This window comes from Megalobrama amblycephala, linkage group LG1, assembly GCF_018812025.1.
Source record: "Megalobrama amblycephala isolate DHTTF-2021 linkage group LG1, ASM1881202v1, whole genome shotgun sequence".
NCBI lineage: Eukaryota > Metazoa > Chordata > Actinopteri > Cypriniformes > Xenocyprididae > Megalobrama > Megalobrama amblycephala.
In genome coordinates this window covers 50,754,959-50,773,701 of record NC_063044.1, presented here as the reverse complement: position 1 = coordinate 50,773,701, position 18,743 = coordinate 50,754,959, and the positions used below count along the sequence as shown (strand labels likewise).

The 18,743-nt window shown below is 36.0% G+C and overlaps 1 pseudogene; it reads right to left on the bottom strand.

Annotated features, from left to right (window-relative positions):
* Nucleotides 1-728: 728 nt before the first annotated feature.
* On the bottom strand, nt 729-18,024 carry LOC125269335 (annotated as a pseudogene).
* Nucleotides 18,025-18,743: the final 719 nt, after the last annotated feature.

Here is an 18,743-nt window from a genome sequence, read left to right as displayed (position 1 = left end):
TGGGTATGCTCTGACCCATCACAATATGGCTCTTGTCAAACTCACCCAAATCCTTACTCTTGCCCATTTTTCCTGCTTCTAACTCATTAACTTTGAGGACAAAATGTTGACTTGCTGCCTTATATATCCACCAACTAACAGGTGCCGTGATGAAGAGATAATCAGTGTTATTCACTTCAGTGTCTGTGCTCATTATGTTATGCTGATCCGTGTATGACATACATGTTTTGATCACATTTGTATATGTAGCCTATCTTTATCCATTTCTCTTTGTGTAATGTGAAATTTGTGTAGCAGACTTCATTGTTAGATTAGGTGTATATGATTGCTTTATTTAAATGACAATTATATTGTCAAAATGACAGTATGTGTGAGTTCATTAGCAGACTACTATTGATGAGGAGCGATGAAGGCTGTACAAGAACACAAAACAGAAATGCAATTCCAGTGTACTGCACTAAACAGACACAGACCTTAATTTCATTAACTATAGAGGAACTGCCACCGACCTTCACACGTGGCATCTAGAGACTAATGACAAGCTTTTTATCTCAACCATCTGTGAAACAGTCAAAAGTTAGTGCTTCTTTATTGGCATCTGAAGCTTGTGTGTCACAGTCCATAAGCTGTAGTTTCTGCACTACAACATTGCACTGTTCATCTGTCTGACCATTACTGAACTCTTTCTCTTCAGGGGTCATTGTTCTCATCCAAGCAATAGCTGTGCATTATTCGAGAACGGCTCTTAGGAATGCTTCAGAAAAACACTGCTCAGCCTCTACTAACCTCCAGTATATTTTCTCCCATTCAGTTTGAGTGACCTCTTTATGCTCCTGTTTGAACTGCTTCTCTTTCTCATCTAACTTCTGCTTCTGAATCTCCTGAATGTGTTTCTGTTTCATCAAACACGTCATTGGTGAAGTGAGTCCCTAGTGAGTCTACAAGTTCTCTAAGATCTCGATTACCATTCTGTAGAAACTGCTCAATGGTTTTCTTTTCCTTCTCTTACTGATCATTGTGAGTGAAGAGGACAAATGCTCCTTTCAGCTCTTTTACTGTGTTTTTCTCCTCCTCAGTGAATCGATCCACACTAATCACAATAATTAAAGCATGTGGTCCAGGAGAGGCGTATGTTATGCATTTCACTATTTCAGTTTTAACCTAATGAGTTCAGAATCATAAAGTCCATGTGTGGTAATCACTGAGATCTGTTTACCCATCCTCACTGTAGTTTCTGACCGACACTGTTTCGTCTGAAACTTTGAACTGGTTTCTGTCAATGATGGTGTTTCCAGAGGCACTTTTCCCAGATCCAGTTTGTCCCAGCAGAACCAGCCATTGTCAGAAAGATTATTTGTATGTTATTGTATTCTTTGTTTGTTTCTCACTTTCAGCTTGAGGGCGCCCTCTGTGTGTGTGAATGAAACAGACATTACATGTGAACTCACTAATGCTCTCAGCACACTGTTTTGGGTAAACATAGGAAAAATAATACTTTCTCTTAGGATATTTGAAGGAAATCCATAAGTATCTCTGAAGGGACTTTGTTATTCTCCCAGTGGATGCATACTATTTCCTGAACTAAGTAAAGAAATTACAGTCACAGTTTTTTTTCATAATAATTTAACACTTTATAATAAAACTTTAGATATTTTTAATGATTTATTGGAAAATGAAGCAGTATTTCCAAGTGCTCAACCAAAACAGATGATGTTGTTAGGATTGTGATTAAACTGACTCGATGTTAAGCAAGAATGTTCCTGCAGTCTGCCATTTTAGGCAATTAAGAAAATGTTTATCAGTTCCACGCCTGTTGAAGTGATGAACAGCACTACTCGTGATTGTTTTCAGAGATGGTAACAGACGTTTTATATTGTGTGGCCTGTGCTAAAACTTTCATCCTCTGTAGCACCATGATATGTGCAAAAACAGTTCACGTACAGCACTGTGTGACCCGCCTCATCATGTGTTATTGAGATCATTCACACCAACAGAACAACTTACAACTGATGTCAGTCTCCTTGCTGTTGCTCCTCTTCATCTGCTCCATGATATATTTCCCTCCGTTCTCCATCTTCATTCCTTCAATCTTCCGCAGTAGTTCTAGTTTCTGATTGTCTGATTTACTCTTGTTATTGAAACAGTGAAACTTTCCTCCACATTCAGTCACCGATCGCTGGAGATCTGCATTATTTTGTAGATATTCATCAATGGTCTCATCCAGATCATCTCCATGTGTGAACAGTATCATGATGTACTTCTGAACTTCAGGAGCAAATAAACACTTAATATGATCCAGGATCTCTTACTCATTTTTCACAGGTTCCTCTAGAGGAACGGTGAGCAGAACTGAACTGAGACCTGCTGAACATCCAGACCAGCTGATCTTTCATCATCTCCAGCTTCTCTTTATTCACATCTGGATCCAGCTGATCTGGACAATCCTGTTTCCTAGATGAGCTTTTCCAGAAGAATTCGGATCACTGGATCATCTGGACCAGCTGACATCTCTGAAAGAGACAGATAATATATAAACATAATGTCAAGTGAATTGTCTGTGTATGATTTTTATGGCCCAAAATGACAGCGATTGCTGATGCTTTTGTTGTTGTTTTGCAGTGAAACCCACCAATCACCATATTTATAATCAAACCATCATATTTAAAAATGATATTAATCATCATATAATAAAATATCATAATTATTGTTACTACTGTAAATCTATATTAAATTATTAGCCTATGGGATCTCCTTCAATGCTTTCAGAATATTTACTTTCTAAAATAATTTTGTTTCTATATTTTTTATTATTATTAATATTTTAATGACTTTATAAAACAATAATTCTTTAATTTATCAAAATTAACAGAAAATAGTGCAAACTTTGCTAAAGTGATTGTTTTGAAAAACGTATTAACTTAGACATCATCAAAAAAATGTATTTAGCAGAAATATTTAGTACTGTGTGTATTTTGCCCGTGTGTCTGTGTGGTAAAAGACCACCTCATACAGTTCTAGGCTACGATTTCTAAACAAAATAAACCACTTGATTTGAATATTACATGAATATCAACTGTCAGTTTTGCAAGATCAGCTTCTTAATTTCTTGGAGTCACGTGTTCTGCTGAGTCAAATCTCGCTCTAGTTAGACAGTTCAAAATTTCCCGCCTCTAGAATCATCTCGCGTGTTTCCTCATTGTGATCACGTGATTTCCTTGTGTTTGAATGACAAGCGCGCCCTCAAGAGTGACTCAATATCAGATTTTACAACTTAAATCCTGCACTCAACTTCACACAGCATTATTGTACTTTCTGTGTAAAGAAAGTTTAAGTTAAGAGTCAGTAAAGCACAGATGTGTGAGAAGCAGGTGATTGATCCTCTGGTCTCTCTATCTTCAGTTCTCCTCAAACCAGCAACAGATCCTGGATTAGATCAAGTGTTTATTGGATTTACATCATGATTCTGTTCACATGTGGAGATGAACTGGAGGTTCTGGAAGAAACACACGAGGAAAGTTTCAAGAGGTACTGCAGAAGATTGAAGGAAAGGGGAAATGGAGAGAAATTAATCATGGAACAGATGGAAGGAGGGGCAGCAGAGACACGCTTGCTAATTGTAAGTTGATTTGTTGTTGTAAAAGTATGGCAGTTTGTTCGCTAATGCAATTTTGCTGTTGGGAATTGTTGAAGTGAGTGAATGTGGAGTATTTTAAGTACGCGTGCACACTTGGGTAAAGTTGGTTTTATATTCGCACATTCGGACATCCGTATTCAATAGCCTTGTTAATCACACTACATTGGACATTCAGTGGACATTCACAAGTAAATATGCCATTAAAACAATACTTGCCTATTTTGATCGACTGTGAAAAATGTTTGTAAGTTGACAATCGTTGGTTGTCAATATCATGTCTCTGCTTAAAATTCGCAAACATTAATTTATTGCACATTTAGTGGAAAGTCTGAATTTATCAGAAGACCGAATGTGTGAATATAAAACCAACTTTACCGAAGTCGCGTGCACGAGGTTAGTCATTTGCATACAACACGCCCAAACTGTCTCAAGGTCTTTCCTTACAGGAAAGCTGTTTGTAGCTGTTGTCCGCTGTTTGTAGACGAGCTCTCGACAAATCGTCGAGCAATGCTAAGTGTGTCTTTCTTAAAACCAGTTCAAACACGATAAACACCTTTTATTCAGACACTCGAGCCCCGAATGATTTAAATCTAGCTCCGGATGTTTTGTCTCTGTGCGCACCACGTGAGCGATATCCTTGCGCGCAATAAGGATAAAGTTGGTTTTATATTCGCACATTCGGACCTCTGATAAATTCAGACTTTCCAATAAATGTGCAATAAATTAATGTTTGCGAATTTTAAGCAGCGACATGATATTGACAACCAACGATTGTCAATTTACAACATTTTTCACAGTCGATCAAAATAGGCAAGTATTGTTTTAATGGCATATTTACTTGTGAATGTCCACTGAATGTCCAATGTAGTGTGATTAACAAGGCTATTGAATACGGATGTCCGAATGTGCGAATATAAAACCAACTTTACCGAAGTGCGCGCAACAGCAGTCAATCTCACTGTAATTAAATAAGTCCGCGCCGCAGAGTCCTTTGAGAGAAAATGGCGAATAAAAAGAATCAAGTCGTCTTTATTTTTGGCAGAACACGAAGAAATATAACTTTTAGCGGTTCTAAACCTCTGTTAGGAGAAAACCACTGGAGTAAAACTAAATTTTACCAACTTAAAAAAAAAACGCAGTGTTCTATTGACATGTAATGACTTCAATATGACCAGAAATCGGGTTTCATTACATTTATATTTGCCTGATTTATATATATATATATATATATATATATATATAATATATAAATCAGTAAAAAGAAATAAAAATTACAAGCAATAGCACAAATAAATACAATCCGAGCAGGACTGGGGGCCCCTGGGCTTGAGTTTATGTTTGGGACATACTTGCACTACAAATGTATCAAACTAGAACATCATTATAGAGTAGCAAAAATACACAAAATATGCTTTGAGGTTCCTAGAACAATTAATATGCATCAATTAATAGACTAGTAAAAGTTATTATAATACAATCAAATACAGAATGTGCTCTCTCAGAGAGAAGATCAAAATCCTGAAATAACACTGAGCAATAAAGCCAGAGGTAAACAGTGTTTTTAAAATATATTGTCATATCTGTGTCCTCTTATGTCAGATTCTTACATTTAGTCAATTCAATCAGAATAAGAAGACACGGTATGGCGATTACCAATCAAATGAAATCCTTACAAAATCCATCTTTGTATTTACACTTAATGCAGCTCAGATGCGGCATTATTGGATTTACACTGCAATTGCATAATCAGTAGTTTTTCTTTCAAAAAGTAGGGATTAGACTACTCTTATTTTCTCTGCAATTTAGGCTACTTTTGATGTCATTCCATTAAATACTAAAATTTTGTTTTAGAAAAACTAAAATTTCAATCAAAAGTTTACATCTTATAAGTAATAAGAAATGGAATAGTTTTTAGAAAGAGAGTAATTAGTTAAGTAATCTAATTACAGTGTTGAAGATGTAAGCTAGTAGTTAATTACTTTTTTTGAGTAACTTACCCAACACTCTGCATAAATTATGTTAGCAGATTAATGTTTTAAATATAACAGTTTGAATGCAGTAATATTAATTGATTATAAAAATGGCTACTTTGTAAAAATATGAAACTAAAACTACCAGTAGGTAGCGGCAAGCCACTCTTTTATTGAAGTTGAATCCTTCATTCAACCGATTTGCCTAAAATGCTAATTTATTTAATTTAGCAAATGACTGTATTTATGAATGGATAGCCTAACTGAATCGTTTACTCATCTGATTCGTTGAGGAATACAACACAATATTGAAAAGTACTTGTTTTTCTTTTTTCGGTTATGTTTAGTGGAAGTTCAAATTTCTGTTTCAACAACTGGTAGAGACAGAAACGCGCTTTTCGTACTCTTTAACTGTATATGATTAATGTATATGAAATTGTATTATTTAATAATTGTATTTATTAATGCAGTATACTGCAGTAGTAATGATGGTCGTGTTAGGATGAAAAATAACTCATTAACACGATTATAAGGCCGTACAGAGAGTGTTTTTTGCGTACGTGTGGTTTCAGTTACTCCTATTTTTTCGAAAATGTAAGATACATTTTATTACGACATTTTTGGTGAATCGTGATCTGTTCTTAAAACACATTTCACGCAGTGCTGAGACACAATGTTTGTAACGCCTGTTTTAACAGCTGCTGACTTCGGAAGCGCATATAGGCCTACTATAGTGTAGGTCTACTACTCTTACTGCTTTTACAATGTGTTTCTATGACAGAAACAGCAGAATGCGGTTCCATAATAGAGGAAACACGTCACAGACTCCAACAGGGGCTACAGAAGTGTCGAGTGGAATTCTGTTTTGCATTAAGTCTTTATGCATTTTTACAATGTAAAAAAAAAAAACCTGTTTTTTCTTCAGAATGATGCAGAAAAATTGTAAGCGATTGAATTATTTATTGTTTTAGATTTTGTGCCCCCGCATCCCCCACGTATTTTAACCCATGCTCTCAAAATCAATCCAGCTCTTAAAACCACCGAAACAACTCGATCATAACCCCAAAAGAAAACAAAATACTAAAAGACAAGCAAATTTTCTTCTGTTGGGTTCAGCATTTGAGTTCAATAATAATAATAATAATAATAATAATAATAATAATAATGATAGGCTACAAATAGAATTAATGCATGAATCGTCAAAAAACATTAACATAAAAAGAGACCGATTGGTTAAAAAAAAAAAAAAAAATTAATTCAGTCACAGCCCAAAGCCTGGATCTGAAACAATAATGTACAATTTTCAGCTATATATACAGACATATAAGCTCAATAAAGAGGTAAAAAAAAAAAAATAATAATACAATTAAATAAAAATGTAAAAAAGGGAAAATGAGAACATAAAGTTATGTAACGAGCACGAAATCGTCGTATAGAAACTGGAAAATCATATATTGCGATATAAAACAACAACGTGAAACACAGAGGCCTCATGTCCTATAAATCTTCCCGTAGATTTCATCCTAAACTTACAAAATTCTGCGTACGCCAGAACCTGCGCAACATTCCCTTATAATCCCAGTCAGCGGAAGATGAATCTCCTCCCCTGAATCATTATATATGGAGCTTACGGCGTTACTATGCATTACGTCATTTGCATGTTTTTAAACAAATGTATATTCCCATCCACGTGATTCCAAGTTTAACTGTAGCCTACGAAACATTAGGAAAATATGAGATACTGTGCCGTCTCTGTAGTTTACATTGATACAAATAATCTTGTTTTAGAATAAATTAATCAAAACTGTAAATACTGTTATACGGTTGACTGTTCAAGGTCGCGTCTCAAACTGAAATAGATGTTTCTATTTCTATAGTTTTCTATAGTTTCTCAGTGGAAAAATCTGCAGAAAAACTGCATCAATATGATGATTTTAAGTCTCTTCTTAAAATTCATGTCTTATTGATTATTTCATATGGTCAGAAGTAGGCGCAGTGGTAAATATTTGGGCATAGTTGTCTTATTGTGTTTTGTGTCCTAATTTTAATTACGCTATTTGCTTAAACTCTATACATCACTTTGACCAACAGCTGCTGTTTTTAAATGTGCTTTATAAATAAATATGACTGACAGATTGTAAGATCAGTTATTTTGTGCACATTTAACTGGGATCCGTTTTTGTTTTCGTGATGTATTAAATTAAAGATAAATATGTGCTGTCCCAAACACCCAAATGTTACCAAACAAGGTGTTTTGGCTCAGTTTACAGATAGCCTGTGTCACACATTCCTTCATTATCATATAAATTTGTTTCATGTTTAAATGAAACATCTTACAAAAAATGTATCATGTGTTAAGTTTTTCATTCATGGCAAGAAACCAGAAATTCAAAAACTAACTTAATTCACACCTAAATATGTTTTAGGATTTTTTTAATGGAAATAGATTTTTTCCAGTGTGAATTTAATTAATTACCTGACAAAACATTTTAAAAAATAACACGCGCAAGCTTCCGTGCTGGATTTGCAAATATTATTTATTTTTATCTATCAAAATGTAAACGGGGTTTAAATAGTTCAGTTTACTTCATGACTTCGCTCACTCCAGTAGAAGAGTGTTTTTTTTTTTTTTTTTTTTTTTTTTTTATATATAAACCCCTATTTGTGCGTGGAAATTTGCATAAGCACATTTCAGTGCTTTTTTTGTGCGTGCGCAACTTTTATACATCAGGCCCTGGATCAGGGAAAACTGGAAAAGTGCATCTGGAAACACCATGTTCGACAGAAACGTTTCAGTTCTCCATCACTTCAAACTCTCAGATGAAACAAATCTCGGTAAAAAGATTCAGTGATCGATCATGGATATGCAGATCCTGGAGAAACGATGTGTGCAATTGATGAATTATCCTACTGAAGCTTGTTGAAGCTCCAGCGACATCTTTTTACCGATAACTTTTTTTTTTTTTCTTTCTTTGAGAAAGCTAAGGTTTTAAACACTCCATGTGCTTAAATGTTAAAATCAAATTACCAATGAAACACCCCAAATACTGGAATAGCCTACACTAAACTATCCTGTTTGAGGGATATGCTTTTTAAAAATTAAACCACTGAGAATCACTAAATCTGCTGATATCTCCATGGGTGACGAAGAGTTTAAGTAAAAACTAATAAATAAATACTCGAACTGTTAAATAAGCAAGTGTTCTAGATGAGCATCTACCTGAGCATCTACAATTATAAAATGAATGAGTCGGCCAAGAGTGAAAAGCACGGAAAACGAGTGAAGCGGTTTTTTTTGTTCTGTTGCTTACAGGAAGAATGGAGAAACTGATGGCCAGGTGTTTATTAGGTGCAGAATTATGTTTCATTTTTTATGTTTGATTAATGACAGAGTTGTGATGACCTACTTTCACTTTGCACGATTTCTCCTGAGGGGGAACCCCAGTGTTGTAGTATATGCAGGTATTTGCCGTACTATGTAAGGTCAAGGATTTCCGTACACCCACTTAAAAAAGAGAGAGGATACCGTTTTGGCGCTCTTTAATAAGGCGTGACAGAAGTGCCAGGGAGAACCAAAAAGGGGGTTTCACGGCGATGTGCACAATCCCTACGGTATTCAGACTTTACACTGTCTGAGACTCAATCACTGCAAGTAATCATCGTTTCATTCGTTTCTCAATTTTCATAGTTTTAACACGGGTATAATGATGCAATATGACCAAAAAAAATCTTGCAAGTTCATGCATCCATCTATTCACTATCCAAACCACCATTACAGCGTCTTGGAATTAATGGCATTTAAGCAATATAACCACTAGGGAACAATGTTTTACAGTAAATTGAAAAGAAAAAAAAAATCTTCTGCTCACTAACTCCGCATTTATTAAATCAAGAATACAGAGAAAATAGTAAATCTGCAAAAATTAAAATTAATAAAGCCTAAATTCCTGTGATCAAAGCTGAATTTTCAGCATCATTACTCCAGTCTTCAGTGTCACATGATCCTTCAGAAATCATCCTGATATGATTTGATGCTCAAGAAACATTTACAGTTTAAAAACAGTTTATTTATTTTTTTTTATTTTTTTTTTATCATCACGTTCTTAACATTTGTGCCATTATTCTTAAAGGTAGCCTAATGTAAATAGCTGTCTATTGGAATCGACGAGTCAGAGATTGTGTCCCAGACGGAATTAAATAATTCGTGAATATTTGTGAATATTCGTGGCTTAAACAACTGGAAAAATGACTGTAATGCAGTTCTGTGGATGTTTTGCCCAGCAGGTTTATTATAGTTAACTAACAAAATGTAAAACTATTAAAAAAAACTTATGCTAATCGAAGTAAACCTAAAATATAAGGAAGTATTCGTTAAAAACTTAAACTAAACTAAAATTAGAAATGTTACCTTGTCAATATCATTGCGGGGGTTTTTACTGACCTTCAACCGACGCGATTATTATCCTTTCATTAACAGACAAGATTGTTAAATTAGAATTAAACGAAATTAGAATCCCAGAGATTATTCATTTTTCCTTTTTTTTTTTTTTTTTTTTTTTAAACCACAAATTAAGTGAAATGAAAATGCTGTTTCTTCTTTTTTATTTTAAAACTGATTAACAGAATTTGCAGAAACTAAATTATTTTATTAAAAAAATAGTACAAATGATATACAACTTGTTGTTTATGAGTCATTCCGGGTGCCATTTAGGTCCGCAACGTTTGATCAGATGCATAAGGCACAAAAAATGTCCCAAAGTCGGTTTCCAAAGCTTAAAGTTATTAATTCAAGTGTTCTTAACATTTTCATGATTATATGCGTGTTCCTGTTTACATAACATATTTATTCACAATAAACCTTTTTTTTTTTTTTTTTTTGTAAATATTTTATGATTTGTGCGCGTCCCCCGTTGTTTTATCTATCAGTAATGCTCTGTTCCTTTAAATGACATCACAAAGCCTAAGTGACATCATTTATAGCCACCAAGAACAAAAGCAGGCAACTATTTGATTTTTTTTTATTTTATTTTTTTATACATTATTTATTTGTTGCTTGCCCGTCAAGCTTAAACCAACCACCCCGTCACGCAAAATAGATAGGGAAATTTTAATTTTTTTTACATTATTAATACAAAGAAAATTATATTTCAGATTGAATGCATGTATGCTAGGTGAGAAACTTGACCACATGGGAGATTTGCGGACATTTTGGGATGAAATTTACCACGCGGGTGGTGAATTTAATCCCAAAATGTCCCCCGATAAAATGTCCCCCGATTTTTTTTTTTTGACTTGGCAACACTGTTTGGTTCACTCACTCACTCACTCACTCACTCACTCACTCACACTTTTTACTCCATTTGAAGGTCTACCCTCCCCCAGTTTTTAAAGTTTAAAACCAGCAGATCATATAGAGTAACACTTTGTCCATACCACCCCGTCACAAGGTCATTTTGTTAAAGGTTTATGGAAAGAAAATGAAATATTACATAAATTAATGTTGAATGATGTTCTTGTTGTGTGGACTGATCAGATAAATATAACTTTATTTGTATTTTTTAAGTGAATTCATTTTTTAGTACAACTAATGAGGCCATTGAAACGTCAAATTCATATTTCACGATTAAAAATCTAAGAATAAAATAAATAAATAAATTACAGACTTTCTATTGATGGTTTTCAAAAAAAAGGGACATTTTACTGTTAGGAAATCATTGGATTTTAAAAATCTATTTCTTGTTTTACTACTCCAATGGCATACATATTTTCCGTGACGGGGTGGTATGGCTGCCTTGCCTGAATAAAAAGGATAATATTAATAAAGATTTTGTGCATGAGGTGGGATATATATATATATATATATATATATATATATATATATATATATATATATATATATATATATATATATATATATATATATATTTTTTTTTTTTTTTTTTTTTAACATATCTTTCAAGTTGTAGGTTTGTTTAAAAAAAAAAAAAAAAAAAAAGTTTTTTCTTTAATGAAATTTTTGAAAAATGACAGTGAATGATTTACATTCTAATTCGTTAAATTATTATTTTAACATTTATATTTCAACCTAAACATGGCCGTTTCTACTTAGCCTCTTGTTTAGACGACTTCTACTAAATTACTGTGACTTTTTTGTTTGGCTGTTAGTTGTTTTATATAGTTTCATGTAAAGTTTTAGGAGTCACTATAGACTATGTTCAAATTGAAAATAGCCTACCACAACATACAGTTCTCAGCTTAAATGAGATACCCCCTTTGAAAAGCAACACTTTAAACAATATCTCAAGGAACACAAAAACAATTTCCAAAAGGTTGACAAGACAAAGTTTTATAACATCTGTTTAACTTATAACATGAAAGTAAGGTTAATAATATAACTTAAATAACAAAATTTTCAGTTTTACTCAAATTAAGGTGATGCAAAAATGAGTACACCCCACTGAAAGTCTCTGGAGCAAAGCTATATTTTAGACTACAAATGTCTAATTTAACTCGAATTCAAGCACATGTGAGTCTAATTATTCATTACACAGGTGTCCAGCTTACAGCTGACTATAAAAGAGTGTTACAACCCCATTTCATGCTGTCAGCAATGGCACCACATGAAAGAGAAATGTCAAGACCTGAGATAGAAAAAAAATTCTTTACACCAGAAAGGTGAAGGCTACAAGAAGATCAGCAAAGCTTTATTTATCAGTCAGAATACTGTAGCAAAAGTGGTACAAAAATTTAAAAAAAGATGGAACTGCAACCATCTCTCAGAGACATCCAGGTCGTCCACGGAAGTTCACACCTCGACAGGAGCGTCTTCTGATGAGAAGGGCTGAAGAAAATCGGCATGCAAGTTCACTGCAGTTATCTAAAGAAGTAGAAAGCCAAACTGGGGCGACTATTTCCCGTGACACAATATGGCGTACACTGCAGAGGAATGGCATGAATGGGTGCCATCCATGAAAGAAGCCTCTCCTAAAGCCCAGGCACAAAAAAGCCCACCTTGCATTGTTGCTTTAACACTTTTTGACATGTAACAATAGTTTTGACTGGTCTGAGTTTTTTAAGGCGGGAAGGAAGTGAGAGAAATTGTGAGGTAAGTGAGCCTGACACTAATAAGGGTACTAAAGCAATTATAAGTAAGCTTACCAACAAAGCAATGGTTTATGAACAATGTTTTGACATGCTCTTTCCAGTATTTTTTATTTATTTATTTTTTTAATTAAAAAAGAAACTTAGATTTTTTGTGAAAACAGTCATTTTAGTTAGAAATGGCTGGTTAAACTAAAATTGGCCGCACACACAGAAATTGAGGGTGAAAATATGTTTAGGCCTATATGTATCTTAACTGCCTTTTAAAAAATTGCATTGCAGACAGTATGGCAGGAGGACAAGCAAAGAAAGGGAAAGAAAGTAAGATGTCAGTACAGGTACTGTACAATATTAAGACCGTCTAACAACTTGGGTAAAGTTGGTTTTATATTCGCACATTCGGCCATCCATATTCAATAGCCTTGTTAATCACACTACATTGGACATTCACAAGTAAATATGCCTTTAAAACAATACTTGCCTATTTTGATCGACTGTGAAAAATGTTGTAAGTTGACAATCGTTGGTTGTCAATATCATGTCGCTGCTTAAAATTCGCAAACATTAATTTATTGCACATTTAGTGGAAAGTCTGAATTTATCAGAAGTCCGAATGTGCGAATATAAAACCAACTTTACCGAAGTCGTCTAACAGGAAATGTTAAAGAGTTTTTTTTGTTTGTTTGTTTGTTTTTTGTCAAAGGTAATCTAATAGTTAACAAAAAGTTAACTATTACACACACACACACACACACACACACACACACACACACACACAAAACAATTATACTTTTTCACAAATATATATATATATATATATATATATATATATATATATATTTAAGAGACCCATGCTAATTTTTAAAAATATCATTAGATCTCATTTAAGCTGACTTCACCAGCTGCACAAGGAAAAAAAAGAGAGGGAGAGAGAGAGAGAGAGAGAGAGAGAGAGAGAGAGAGAAAGCAACCTGTGCTAAGTATAGATCATCTCCACATTGAGAAACCGCAACACAATGTGCTGACGTGAGTCGCGATTCATTCATAGCCTATCTTCATTCTGCTGACATCGACACATATCAGTTCACCTCAGATCCGATCACAGGTAAGCAATGTGTAATGCGCTCTGCTTTGAGATGTGTAGCTAATATACGATTGATAAGCAGGTTTACTGTGAAGCAATGTATAATGTTTACAGCATGCATGCGTCTCTCTTATGATGCAAAATGCAAAAATGGCATCGATGTTTTACTCGCGTATCAAATCTCATCAATCTGAATCTGTAGTCAAATCAATAGTGACATAATTGGAAATAAGATGATGTTATTAACAGGAGGTGAGCAATGGCATAGAAAGTCAACAGTGCAATACTAATGCATAAACTGAAAGTAATATCCGTGTGAAGTATGCAGGGATAATGTTTATAAAGGGATAAAGTGTGGCTTTGCTGGTGTTCATGGTTGTTCGTGTGCTTTTCTCAAGCAGCGGCTTTGGTATAGATATTAATTTATTATGCAGTTTATTTCCAGTAATGCAAAACGGGCACGTGTGGATCCTGATGTGAACCACGGCCTTTAGGGAGCGCGCGCGGGGCTAGTTGTCACACGTGTGGTTTCCACACATGCAGCATGACAACTTATTAGCTGCCATATCAGATCTATATAGAGAAAAATAACTTTTAAAATGTTTTGGAAATGTTTTACTATAGCAAAAGTTTCTTACTCAAATTAATTCAAGTTTTTAGTAGCCTAAACGAGTAAATGCACTGAATTTCCCAATCACAGACTCAGGAAGGACTCAAACAAACAGCTTCCGTTGTGCAAGGAAATGAGTCAATGCATTTATTTGTCATTCTATAATTAGGGGTATTTGACATTTGACAGTGTGAATATTTTTTTCTTCATTTTTTTTTTTCCAAGACTCAAACATGACTTTATGTAAAACCCTTAAAATAAAGTACTTCTTCTGTTAGCCAATCTCAGGGTTACTGACAACATAAATATTTGTACCTAGAATTAAAATAGTCACCTGATTTGGTTGATCATGTGTCCACTATGCAAAAGAAAAAATGTAATCATTAATACTTTTATGTAAAAAAAAATAGCTCTCCACTTTCACAAAAGTATGTTCCTCACATTTTCTCAAACAAAGAATACCTCTGGATATTTCTCAACACTTTACATGTTGTACAGTAGGCAACTGAGTATTTTTGAAAATGTAAAACTCAGCAGTAACACAGTTGAGCATACAGAAACACAGGTTATATTTACAGCAATATGAATGTGTGTATATATATATATATATATATATATATATATATATATATATATATATATATATATATATATATATATATATATATATATTGTTATTGAACAAGTTTGCACACTGCAGCTGGTTATTGAACAATGAGGCTCATTCACAAATGATTCCATACACTATTTATTTGCACATTTGAACTTCTCACGAAAACTTTCCGTCTAATTCTCAACACGTGTGGATGCACATTAATTTGTTCTTAACCTCGTTCTAATGTTGGTAATTCGGAGCATTCTAAATGAGCGACCGCGTGCCCGACGATGTGATTTAGGCTACGTAAAAGGCTAACATTTAGCCACGTTTGCCACTGTTTCTTGCATTTTCCTGGGTCACACAATTCTTAACTTTAAATCTGACACTGGTATAATTTGATTACAGTAAGTCTTGTAGCTGTCAAACCACTGTTCTCAATGACTCCTCACGATGAGTATAGGGATGTTAGTTTACAGTGCATTATCTATTAACATATGTAACGTTTGATTTTAATCATGCATAAGTAAATGTTAAAATGAATATTAACCAGGATTAATAAATGCTTTAAAGTATTTTTCATTCATAGTTCATGTTAACTAAAATAGTTAACTAATAAAAAGTTATTATAAAGTGTTACCCAAAGTTTTGAATCTTTTCTTTTCTTTTCTTTTCTTTACATTTTGTTTGTATACATTTTTGTTTGTATCTTATTTATCATCTTATAGATCATACCAAATGATTTTTTCTGAAAATGTAAAAATGCAGAAAGTGATGGGTAGGTTAAGCTTTAGGTACCTTTCTATGTGACGGAGAAAATGATGCATATAAGCCTCTCTGTCCTCCAGACTCTTTCTATATGAGAGTTAAAGTGTTGTAATTGTTTGTATAGTGTTTCTTGGGTTTTTCTTGTGCATCAACAAAACGGTTGTGTATTTGTTTTAGAGATTGTTTTGTCAATAAATGTATAAGGTTTCAATTTGCATTTGTGTTGATTTGTAATATTTTGAAATATACTAAATTGTAGCTTCATTATTATATGTAACTACAAATAATGTAATAACAAATGTATTAAATTAAATAAAGTATGTAAATAATGTAATTACAAATTTATTAAATGATATAACAGTGTACATTACATTTAAGTATATTTTAGTTCACATTAATTGCTTGTCAGTACATTTGGAAGTACACTTTTACCATATTTCAAAGTACATAAAAAATTGTATTAAAGTCGCACTTAAGTAGTTTAAAAAAATCACTCAGAAATTCAACTAATTGCATTTAATATGAACTTAATCTGTGATATATTTAAAATTAATTACAAATAGAATGCACTTAAGCGGCTGAAAACATTACATTTAATTCACACTTAAGTGTATTAATAACTGATATTAAAATATATTTTATTTCACGTTAATTGCTTGTCAGTACATTAAGCAGTGCACTTCAACTATATTTTAAACATACTAGACGTAATTATGAAGGTTATCATAAAGTTGTATTAAAGTACCACTTAAGTTGTTCAAAAAAATCACTCAAAAGTTCAACTTATTGCATTTAATATGAACTTAATCTGTGATACATTTGAAATTAATTACAAATAGAATGCACTTAAGCACTGAAAACATTACATTTAATTCACACTTAAGTGTGTTCTTTTTAAGTATATTATTTGTGCAATAAGTACACTTTATAAAAGTATACTAAAGTGCACTTTTTTTCACAAGGGGAGAGCAGGAACGAAAGTACCATTTTTCATAAAAAAAAATAATTTTAAAAGATAATGTTTTGGACAACAATATATTTTTGCTGTGGTCAATAACTAACAAGTGTGGTATATCTGTCATGAATGGGGACTCAGGCAGGAGATCCAAGTGCAGCGTTTATTTACAGTGAGGATGGTCGTACAGGCAGAGTTAATCAGGGGAAAACAGGAACAGCAAAGGACAGGCAGGGACGAAGTCAGGGTACAGGCGGTAGGTCAAAAGGCAGGCAGATATCGATCATAAAACAGGAAACAATAAACAATCCAAGGGTCCAAAGGCAAGCAGCAGAGAATCAACACGGGAAACAGACAAGGTCGGGAACAGAAAGGCAAACAGGGAAAAATGCTCAGAAATTGCAACATGAATGTTAAACAATACTTCGCGGTGAGGTGGTGTGAGTGGAAGTCCTTTATAGTCCTGATAATGAGCAGCAGCTGGGTGTGGTGATCAGTGTGGTGTGCTAGGGTGGATGTGGCAACAGGTGATTGGTGTGATGTGAACGTGACTGACAGGGAGGATTGTGGGAAGTGTAGTCCGGGAACTGACAGGAGCAGACGGTGATCGTGACATAATGCCCCCCTCCCGGAAGGCGCGTCCTCGCGGCGTAAACGCAACAGCTAGGGAGGGGGGGGTGGGTGCATTGGAGATCTAATGGTAGCCGGGAACGGATCTCCAATGCAGGTTCCAGGAACTTGGGCAACCACGGCGGGTCCGGAGCCTCGGGCAGCCACGGCGGGTCCGGAGCCTCGGGCAGCCACGGCGGGTCCGGTGGCTCGGGCTGCCACGACAGGTCATATGGCTCGGGCAGCCACGGCAGGTCAGGGGTGTCAGGGAGCCACGGCGGGTCCGGGGCCTTGGGCCGCCACGGCAGGTCATATGGCTCAGGCAGCCACGGCAGGTCAGGGTCCATAGGTGACCCCAGCGGGTCAGGGTCCATAGGAGACCCCAGCGGGTCAGGGTCCATAGGAGACCCCAGCGGGTCAGAGTCCATAGGAGACCCCAGCGGGTCAGAGTCCATAGGAGACCCCAGCGGGTCAGAGTCCATAGGTGACCCCAGCGGGTCAGAGTCCATAGGTGACCCCAGCGGGTCAGAGTCCATAGGTGACCCCAGCGGGTCAGAGTCCATAGGTGACCCCAGCGGGTCAGAGTCCATAGGTGACCCCAGCGGGTCAGAGTCCATAGGTGACCCCAGCGGGTCAGAGTCCATAGGTGACCCCAGCGGGTCAGAGTCCATAGGTGACCCCAGCGGGTCAGAGTGCATTGATGGCCATAATAAATAGCAGTTCGAAGATGGCCATAACAGTTCAGAGGCCCTTAATGGCCATGGTTGAGCAGGGTCCCCACCCACAAGTTCCCCACCCTCAGGTACACTGCCCCCCCCAAAAAAAGTTCTTGGGGATTTCAGCAGGGCCCGTAGCAGGTTCGTGGGCAAGGAGTTCGGGTGGCGCCGGCAGGGCCAGGCGTGTGGGTGAAGCCGGCAAGTGGCGCTGGCAGCGCAAGGAGTTTGAGCGGCACTGGCAGGGCTGGAAGCTTGAATGGCGCTGGCAGGGCTAGGTGCTTGGATTGCGCTGGCAGGGCTAGGAGCTTGGGTGGCGCTGGCAGGGCTGGAAGCGTGGGTGGCGCTGGCAGGGCTGGAAGTGTGGTTGGCGCTGGCAGGGCTGGAAGCTTGGGTGGTGCTGGCAGGGCTGGAAGCTTGAATGGCGCTGGCAGGGCTAGGCGCTTGGATTGCGCTGGCAGAGCTAGGAGCTTGGGTGGCGTAGGAGAGACCTCTGGAGTGGTCTCCAGACCCCCAGAGGTCTCTTGAAAGGCTTCTGAGCCTAACAGAGTGGAAGAAGCCATCTTCCTCCTCCTCCTCCTCCTCCTCCTCCTCCTCCTCCTCTTCCGAGGGTGAGGCGATGATTCACCGGTTGGAGCGGGTTCAGGAGCAGACTCACTGGCTGAAGTGGGTTCTGGAGTGGACTCAATGGCAGGAACGCCCCC